The following is a 10,833-nucleotide window of genomic DNA, read 5'->3' as shown; positions in this document are numbered from 1 at the left end:
AGCTATACAGTAATTGAATCTACACTCTTGCTTTCTCTGGCTACTACTGAAATTTTATAAATATCTTATTAAGACATTTAAGTCACTTTAAGGGTCTTAATTAAAAAAAAAATCTTTTGGTACAATTGTTTTCCATCCAAAAAATGACCGGTCACTGAAATATAAAAAAAGTGGTTAATATAAAGCACTCCAAAGTAATACTCGTGAGATTCTAACGCTTAAGATCCATTTGTATCACATAATAAGAATTGCATATGAAATACAGAAAATGAAGAGGGCATATTAGATCCTGAAACAGTAAATTCCTTTTAGTTCCCAACTCAGATTTGAATATATCAAATCTGAGCAGGACATAAAAAAATACAATGAAAAGTTTAATAACGCACTATTAATAATTAAAGGATTCACCATCCAGCATGAATTGTAGTTTTCATGTCTGCCCAACTCATGAAGGAAAATAATTCTTAAAAGCCAAACTACAAAACAGACAAGGACAGGTATCTAAAACAATGCATACTTCATAACATTTTAAGAATCTCAATATCCTGCATCTTCTCATGTTCTTTTGTTATCTGAGAAGCAATTAAAATAAATACTGAAACTGGAATTTAACTAAAAGGTACACTGTTGGTAGCTAACAATTATTGACAATATATATTATATCAGTCCTTATATATAAAGTCTCTGAACTGCTAATAAAAATGTTTAAAACAGAGATCTACAAGAAACTGTATTGCAAATCACGTTATCATTACCTTGTATAAACCATGAAAATTGGAATCATGTGAGCAGAAGGTTAGATTAATTCTCCATTCTCATTATAAGCACAGGTGTAGCACAAACACCATGTGAAATGACCAATTAAAATGAAAAAAAATTCTGCTTTTTCATTAGCTGCCTTCACTGCATGACCAATTAGAAAATTATTTAATATTAATATTCTGCACATATCAAAAGTAATTTTCATAGTGACTAACATAGGTAGGAGAGCAAAACACAGCTTTTTATCTATGGTACTGTTCATAATCTGTTCTTACAGAGAAGGAATTCCGTCTGTTCGCTTTCTTTTCTAAGCCCCTTTTAAAACATTATATTTTATGGGTAGGATTTATACTACTTACCTAAAAATAGGAAGAGATATTTTTAACAGATGAGGAGGCAAGGCTCAGAGAAATTAAATGACTTATTTGAGGTCACATGTTACAAAGAGATGTTAATAATTTGTTGACTGACACATATCTGGCAAATGGGAGTGAGTGGCTTCCTCCAACACAGTGACCAGAGTATGACCACCGAAGTGCCACCCATCTGAAATTTTCCAGGCTAAAGAGATAGCTAACAATCGCCTGGTCCTGAGCCAGTTACCACTGGCAGCAACCCTAATGTTGAGTCAAAGACTAAGCATGGAGATCTTGTGGACTGGGGATTTTGATAGCTGCGCTGCTGTGTATATATACACCAAGATAAGGCTACTCAAAAATGACTCGGGGACTCAATTTATAGATCTTCCGAAGCTTGTCTCCTTCATGCTCATAACTTCAGACTCTCACAGATCAATTCATAATAACCAACTCAAATTTGAGTCCAGGAGTATTCAACCCATAGAATCATAGGAGTATTGCAAGCTAGGTTTAAAAAGGGCTTTAACAGTCATCTAGTTCTGTCACTGACAAGATTCTGTTCTATGATGTCCCCGCCAAGTGAGTGGGTAGGCTCTGCTGGACTGCTTCTAACTGCACTCAACATCTCACCAGAGAGACCACCCCGTCTCTGCACAGGGCCAGGTCCTGCCTTCCCCCATCTAGAACTAGTACCGTGCAGTTCCTGGGGTAATTTAAAAAGCTTGAATCTCACTTTCTTAGGACAGCCTTTCAAATATTTAAACACACCCATTATGTTCTTCCACTGCTTCTCCCTGGGCTAAACATCCATGGTTCTTAAAAAGTCCCGTCTAGAATGGAAGTCTTATTAGTATTTTCAATCTACTTACAACCTGAGCCGCTTGGCTCAGTTTACAGAGGTCTGTCTGTTGCCTTCTGAAGGTTTGTAGGGGCCTAACTACACTTATTCTAGGCCAGCTCCAGGCTCCACAGAACCTCAGAGCTAAGTGCCCACCTATACCAGGTGCTGTTTGCTGCTGCTGCTGCTCTTCCTCCCCCTCCTTCCCCTCCTTCCCCTTCTCCTCCTCCTCCTCCTCCTCCTCCTCCTCCTCCTCCTCCTTCCCCTCCCTCTCCTCTTCCTTCTCCTCCCTCCTCCCCCTCCTTCCCCTACTCCTCCTCCTCCTCCTTCTTCTTTTGGTGGCAATAGCTGTTTGCTTTCATTAACAATAGATATAAACTGCCTCCTTTGATTATGTAGATATCAAGGAGGGAATCCTTTCCTTAAGGGACAAAAACAACTGAGTATAGTGGCATATGCCTATAATCCTAGCTTGGGAGGCTGAAAATGCAGGATCTCAAACTAGAGGCCAGCCTCAGCAATTTAGGGAGATCCTCAACAATTTAGAAAGACCCCATTTCAAAATAAAAAAATAAAATAGAGCTGGAGGTAGAGCTCAGAGGTAGAATCCCCGTGGACACTCAATCCCCAGTACCCCCGGCAACACACACACACACACATGTGAAGAAAGGGGGGGGGGGGAGAAGCAAAAGTAAAACAAAACACACCGAAAACCTAAGAAAACGTAGTCACTGTGTCTAAAAACCTAAGGAAATGCAATCACTTTAGTAGGTCTACCTAGAACAACTTATTCTGGGGAACCTTAATTAAGAAAACGTACTCTGATGCAATGTTATTAATACACAACACGACACAGTAAGCCCTCGGAATATTACTGAATTAGAATAGCTGAAGTGTAATTCCTGTGCTTTTATGAGCGGCTCGCTCTCTGAGGTCATGATGGACACCTTTATCCGAAGATGACTAATAGCTAAATGTCTTATTTTCTAAAACAACATCGACTTCTTGGTCTCGACACCTTCTCCACCTGGCATTCCCAGCGTGCTTCCTGGCCCTCTCAGCCTACCTTGCAGGCACGCTCTCTTGGGAACCCTGCCACAGACCGTGGAGCGCTGTGTTTAGATGGCTTTGGGGGAGAATTCAGATACAAAAACATTTTCCTTCTGGGCAAAGTAATAAAATGGCATTCTTGCTCCTCCCACTCTAAGTCAAACTGAGGTCAGCTCCCCATCCCTGATCTGTTTAAATAAACTGGTCCAGCTGTTTGTTTCTAAAATGCCCTTTGACCTTGTGTCTCATCTCCCTGCTTTTGTGATGACTGCTTTACTTTTCATTGTGGAAGAGTCTTAAGTTATCAGGAATTTTCTAAACAATGAATAATAAAAAAAAAAGACCTTTACATGGGATGCGTACTTTTAAGAGGCCTCAGAGTTATCTTCAGTTTGTGTGTGTTCAGATATACGCGGTATTTAACATATTTGCGCTTGAAAGGAGAAGAAATGGTGTTTTTGAAGAAAAGCAAAACAGAGAGTGACGAAATTCAAACTTGGATGTACAATGAAAATACGATTTTCTAATGGCCACAAAATAGTTTGAAATAATATAAATCTATAAAATGCAATCTTAAAAGAATTTTCTGTATGGTCTCTAAAAGTTTCCTAGTTAAAGATATAAGAAAAAGCTTACTATCTTACATTTGACATTCATATATAACAGCACATAAAACTCAGTTGTGCAATGCCAGGTGTACATGACAATGTGACAGTTTTGCTTTCTTTCTATAATAGACAGCTGTACATTTTAAGAAGAAAGTACGGGAGGCTGAGACCGGAGGATCACGGTTCGTGTACAGCCTCAGCTACTTAGTGAGGCCCTCTGCAATACAGTGAGACCCTGTTTCAAAATAAAAAATAAAAAATAGGGCAGGGGGTGTCGCTCGGAGGTTGAATGCTCCTGGGTTCCATCCCCAGACCCGCAAAAAAAAAAAAAAAAAAAAAAAAAAAAAGTAATGCTAACTTTCTATAAACTGGGCTTTTAAAAAAGTAAATCTTTAAGTATGCTTTAAGATTAGAAATGTTTTGTTTATCCGTCTATATCACCTCTTAACACCAAGGTGTGTATGTACGTGTGTGTAAATGTGTGTGTGTGTGTGTGTGTGTGTGTGTGTGTGCGCGTGTGTGCATGCATGGTGTGTGTGTGTTTTAAATTCTAAATTTCTTTGAAAACACAATCTTTGTTTTGGAAGCACATTTAATAACTGGACTCCCTTCCTATAGGTAACTGGACTTCCTCCAACTCCTTGAGGAGAAAATTCTTTGTATTTCCTCCTTTGTGACATCATGAATTCAAATTTATCCTTACAACCAAACTATTGTCTATCCCAAAACAAAGTTTTGCAAGGAAAAAGAAGATATTGGGTTGGCTTTATAGCTTTCATTCATTTCCAAATAAACAAAGATGTATTTCTTTTTGAACTAGTTGTTTTTTGCAAATTCAGCTTCTAAAAAGGGAAAATTGGGAGGTTGGAAAGGAAACACAATCTTCCAAAATCCGAGGCCTGAGACCATCTTAAAACTGAATTTATTTCTTTTGCAGTTTTATAGGAATCTGACAAGGAGAATTGGATGTGAATCTGATATATGTTAAAAAAAATACAGGGAAGCCGGGTGTGGTGGCACACACGTTTGTAATCCCAGCATTGGGAGGCTGAGACAGGAGGATCGCAGTTTGTGGACAGCCTCAGCTACTTAGGCCCTTTGCTACTCAGTGAGACCTTGTTTCAAAATAAAGAATAAAAAATAGGGCTGAGGGTGTAGCTAGAAGGTAGAATGCCCCTGGGTTCCATCCCCAGTACTGCAAAAAAAAAAAAAAAAAGAAAGAAAGAAGAAAAAGAAAGAAATACAGGAGGGAGCTTTGTTTCATACTTTCTTTTCTCCCGTGTTTATCAGTGGTCTTTAACTTTTTTTTCCATTCTGTTAATTTCATTTTTTCCATTCTGTTAATTTCATTTATCTCCTTTTATTCTCAGTATTTGGATACTTATATTATTTTCTGAGCAAGGGAGAGGTAGAACACCTTTCTGAATTTGACTATTACTTTATCTTCTACTTCTTGCCCTGGTCCCTGCCTCCAAAATTGGATGATTAAGTTCAGTTTTCATTTTTTTGAGAAACAAGATGACACATGCCTGTAATTTCTGTATTTAAGAGGCTGATACAGGAAGACAGCAGGCTCAAGTCCAGCCTTACCCACTTAGTGAGACCCTTAGCAACTTAGTGGGACCTTGTTTCAAAATAAAGAATAAAAAGTGATGGAAGTGTAGGTCAGAGGTAGAATGCCCCTGGGCTCAATCCCCAGTACCAAGAAAAAAAGAAAAAAAAGAAAAGAAAAGAAAGAAGGAAGGGAGGGAGGGAGGAAAAGAAACAGGAAGGAAGGAAGGAAGGAAGGAAGGAAGGAAGGAAGGAAGGAAGGAAGGAAGGAAGGGGAAAAGAAACAGGAGGGGTGAAGAGATCAGTGAGCCCCAGTTAGGAGCCAAAACACAAGGTCCAATTCTTCAGTTCCACAGACAACATTTTCCAGACACCTATGCCTTTTACTTCCCTTGTATAATTCTCTGTAATACTGATAAAAGTAAAGAAAAATGATTAGCTCACTTGGCATTCTTACCTTTATTTTTATTTTGTATGGTACTAAATAATGAATGCCACTGAATTATATCCACAAACCTGTTTAGATTTTATACCGGGACAGGGTTTCCTTAAGTGGTGCAGCCTGGCCTTGAACTTGCAACCCCTCCTGCCTCAGCCTCCCAAGTTGCTAAGATTATAGGTGTGTGTCACTGGGCACACATCCCTACCTTTACTCGATTCTAGTACTCAGTGTGTCTCACCTACTTGTTCACTGATGACTGAAGTGAGCTCGTGTTTAGTTACTTTGGCATGCCACCGCCAGCTTAGTTAAGTTACATAAAATCAAAATGGTTTAGTTTCTAAACAATTACATGATTCCTCAACACCCCTGATGTGCTTTTTCCCAAGTAGGCCTAAGAGAATAGACAGCAAGGCATACAGCAGTGCTGAGCATGGGTTTCCCGTACACACCTACGTCTGGAGAAGTGTCATTGCACAGCAACCCATGGGGCTCAAGAGAAGCCAAAATGATCTGGGCATGGTGCTGTATGCTTACAATCTCAGTACTTGGGAGGCTGAGACAGGAGATCTCAGGTTCACAGCCAGCCTCAGCAACTTAGCAAAGCCCTCTTTAACTTAGTGTGACCCTATTTCAAAAAGAAAGTAAGATAGGGCCAGGGGTGTAGCTCACAGGTAAGAATTCCCCTGGGTTCCATTTCCAGTAACACACACACGCGCGCGCACGTGCGCCCGCACACACACACACAAACACAAAGCCCAAAAAAGCTAAAATGATCAACTAGTAAAAAAGGTTTCATTAAGTAGAAAGATGTATTAGTGAAAATACCTTCTATACCAATACTTGTCATTAAGAAAAGTATTAATTATAGTCATATTTGATTTTTATGTAGATATGGTTAGGAATACCTACACATGTGTATAAATAACAACAACAAGTCTTTTGAAGTATTATGTAAGTACTTGTGATTTCTGCATGCACTAGTCTTCATCCAGTTAAAAATTAACGAAATGTATATACAATTTTCAATTGATAGGTGATTCATTTTAGGTAATTTCTAAAATTTTTCTTAATTTTAGAATTAAGCTTCATGGGGAAAAATCTTCAAAAATAAAATTTCGCAACAAAAGATAGTTACTGGATTCTAGAATTTGTTCTCCTTCTATTCCATAAATTTTCTTGACATTGAATTTCTTTCAACTCTATCACCCTTTAAATAAAACTATATGTACATATTTTTTTAAAGAGTCAGCATCATTTATTTATTTATTTATTTATTTATTTATTTATTTATTTTGGTGGTACTGGGGGTGGAACCCAGAGGCTTTCTACCTCCAGACTATAGTCCCAGACCGTTTTTATATTTTATTTGGAAACAGGGTCTCACTAAGTTGCTGAGAGCGTCACTAAGTAGCTGAGGCTGGCTTTGAACCTGTGATCCTCCTGTCTCAGCCTCCCAAGCACGGGGATTACAAGCATGCCCACCACGCCTGGCTTCTAATCACTTTAAAACATGTTTTATAAACAAACACTCAGGGTAAAAGTTCTAGCTCTCTCCTAAGTAACTCTCTGTTCTTTTAAACAACAATAGCAACAACAGCAACAACAACAACAACAAAATTGACTATTCATCCAAGATTTACATTTACTTATTGGACTTAATGGTCCATAACTAGTGGTCTTTAAGGTTCAAACTTGCTACACTCCTTTTCTTTGTGAAATAAAATGGCATAAAACATAATTTTAAGATGCTCAAAAAAAGTTGACTTGACCTCAAACCTTATGAAATCATGTTTTTGGCACCTTTTCCTAGTTTCTTAACCTCCTCCAGGATCCAAGAGTTCCGGGACTGCAATACATCATTACTGTGTCTGGGGCGGGGGAGGCAGAGAATGGCGAGGGGAGGTGGGAGGGAGGAACCAAGCTCTTCTCCCCAACTCAGGGCAGGAACGTCATCTTGGAACCTGCTCAAATCACCCAAAGCCAATCAGCCAGTGGTGTGGGAAGGTTTCCCTTTTCTAGCAGTGATGAGGGTATCTGCCAAAGTGCCCTAGAAAGAACTCAAGTCATTTAGCACAGCTGAGAGAGCTCATGATGCATCAAATATTCTTCAAACTAGTTAGTGGGCAATGGTGATACAAAGCACTGATTAAATCCATGGGTTTTTTGTTGTTGTTGTTGTTGTTGTTGTTGTTCTTGTTTAGGTCTGGGGATAGAGCCCAGAGGCATCTGACCTCCGAGCCACACCCACACACACCCAATATTATTTTTTTTAATTCTTTATTTTGAAACAGGGTCTCACTCAGTTCCAGAGGGCCTCACTAAGTAGCTGAGACTGTCCGCGAACCGTGATCCTCCAGTCTCAGCCTCCGGAATGCTGGGATTACAAGCGTGCACCACCACACCCAGCCTAAACCCATGTGTTATTCTGAGCTTGGGACACTGAAAGAATTGTAAATTAGTTTATCACTGCATATATATGATAGAAAATTTTCCTCAAAACCAAATTTTATAATCCTTTTTTTTTTGTACTCTAAAATATTGGGCTTGCTAAAAGCTTTAATCTAACCTGAATTCAAAGCCGAGGATGCTCCCATAGTAAGGACTCTATTTCATTGTTGTTGTTGAGTATTGAAAGTTGAACCCAGAGGCATTCTACTTCTTCACTATACCCCCTCACCCTATTTTATTTTATTTTTATTTTGAAACAGGGTCTCAGTTGCAGAGACTCTCACTACTCAATTCCTGAGGTTGGTCTCAAATCTTGAGGTTGGTCTCGAATCTTAGCCTCCCAAGTACTGGGATGGCAAGCGTGCGCCACCACGCCCGGCCTGACTCTATTTCTTTTGTTACTACTTGCTAGCTTCTAGATCACTGAAGCCGTGGGCTCCAAACTTAAGAGAATAAATGTATGACTTAGAATGAAAAGTACACAATAGTTAAAAATATCTTATGTTTCTACTGATATTGAAGGTAGATAACAAAAGTGACATTTATTGAATATGATATGGGACAATTTGCCATATTTGAGTATCTAAAACTTTTTAAAACATAAGAAAAGTACTGGTTTGCTTAAGTTAATATAAAAAAATTTTTTTGTGGTACTAGGGATGAAACCAGAGGCATTCTACCTCTAAGATATTCCCCCAGTCCTATTTTTTATTCTTTATTTTGAAACAGGGTTTCATTAAGTTGCAAAGAATCTCACTAAAGCAGCTGAGGCTGTTCCTGAACTGCGATCCTCCTGTCTCAGCCTCCCAAATGCTAGGATTACAAGGGCGCACCACCACGCCAGGCTAAGTTATATGTATTTAAAATGACTATAAGCACAGCATATAAATAATAGGATAATCTAAGATCACAGAGCAACATTCTCTACCAATGAAAAAGCTAAAATAACTATAATAATGCCTACAAAGAATAGATGTGTTTCTCTTTGTTTTAATAAATGAACCATTTTCTCATTTAAATTTCCATTTTCCGGCTGGGCGTGGTGGCGCACGCTTGTAATCCCCGGGCTTGGGAGGCAGAGACAGGAGGATCGCGCAGATTCGAAGCCAGCTGCATGTGCTGGCTTAGGAGACCCTGTTTAAAATAAAAATGTAAAAATAGGTCTGGGAGTGTAGCCCGGAGGTAGAAGGGCTTCCAGGAACCCCAGTAGCACCAAAAAAAAAAAAATCAATTTTCCCATATTCACAAAAAAGTCAATAAAACTGTACCTAACTAGGTATCTCTCACTGACTATATGTATTTAAAGCAAATCCTAGTTTTCTACCTGTCTCTGTTATAAATAGGATGAGCAAGTAATTTATCAACTAAACTGGAACTCTTTTGAGGGTGGAGACACTATTAATAATCATACTGGGCAACAAGCATAAAGCACGGATGCCATGAATAGCCATTCTAGTGATTAAATATAAATTATTTTTCCAAAGAAAATTGGACCTCAATGATTGGAGTTGAATATCATTGTGTTAGGGTATTGACTTTCTCTTGTCTACCAAAGGTAATAAGAATCCTAGCATCATCCTAGAATAACTCTGAGCTTTTTTTTTTTTTTTAAGCAGTACTAGGAATGGAACCCAGGGTTATTCTACCTCTGAGCTACACCCCCAGCCCTATCTTTTTTTATTCTTTATTTTGAAACAGGATCTCACTGAGTTGCAAAGGACCTCAATAAGTAGCTGAGGCTGGCCGCAAACCTGGATCCTCCTGTCTCGGCCTCCCAAATGCTGGGATTACAAGTGTGTGCCACCTCGCCCGGCTCTCTGAGCTCTTTTCTGTAGGATTTTTTTTTTTTTTTTTTTTAGTTATTTCAACTCCCAAGCCTCCACCAATCATAAACCTCCTGACCCTCTAGTTTCTACTCATGCTAAGAGAAAGTATCTCAAAGTTTAGCTTGTTACCTAGTTTTGCCTACTTGCAAAAGTAAGCTTTAGAATGCAGAATAAAGATGACTTTACCTGAGTGGATGTTTGTGTTTACTCCTTGGAATGGTCACTCTAACATCTGCTTCAATTAAGAAAACTCAACACCTAAGTCCTTTGTAATACATATCAATGCATAGTCTGTATATCCTTAAACTACAAGTGGAACAATCATAAAAGGCAAATACCTCGGAATTGAGACATAGAACAAAATGTCCCAAGTGACGACAATAACAACAACAAAACCAAACTTCTTAGAACTTGTCAAACCTTTGCAAAATGCTTATGGCATCTAAGTCACTTTGGGGGAAACTTTGGAGATGTGCATTTTACCCCTGCATTGCTGATGTCAGTGTGATGTCAGCCCCTTTTTTTTTTTTGGTAGTATTGGGGTTCCTGGTCAGCCCCTTTTTTTTTTTTTTTTGGTAGTACTGGGGTTCCTGGAAACCCTTCTACCTCCAGGCTACACTTCCAGACCTATTTTATAGTTTTTTTTTTTTTTTTTGAAACAGGGTCGTTTAAGCCAGAGAGACTGGCTTAGAATCAGTGTGATCCTCCTGTCTCCGCCTCCCAAGCGCGGGGATTACAAGCCTGCGCCACCACGCCCGGCGACTGCCCTTCTGTTTAACAGCATCACTCATTATCTGACCACTGACAGGGAGAGTGAGAGGACTGCCCAAAGAAAACACAGGGGCTGAGGAGGAACACTGCCACTTCCTGGCCCCAAGATCACAGCAGTATTTAGATGCAGAATCGCAAAGACCAAGGGACTCAGTGTTTTGGAAATGTGCTCTGCAAA

General features: G+C 39.2%; 1 protein-coding gene across 2 annotated transcripts in view; it reads right to left on the bottom strand.

Annotated features, from left to right (window-relative positions):
• The window catches only part of MEIS1 (Meis homeobox 1), a gene marked incomplete at its 3' end in the record, with an annotated part of 150,968 nt that overhangs the window by 4,805 nt on the left and 135,330 nt on the right, over positions 1-10,833 (bottom strand). The window lies entirely within an intron of this gene.

Source organism: Muscardinus avellanarius (assembly GCF_963383645.1).
Source record: "Muscardinus avellanarius genome assembly, chromosome: 15".
NCBI lineage: Eukaryota > Metazoa > Chordata > Mammalia > Rodentia > Gliridae > Muscardinus > Muscardinus avellanarius.
The sequence above is the reverse complement of the archived record's forward strand: the minus strand, read 5'-3'. Positions and strand labels throughout refer to the sequence as shown.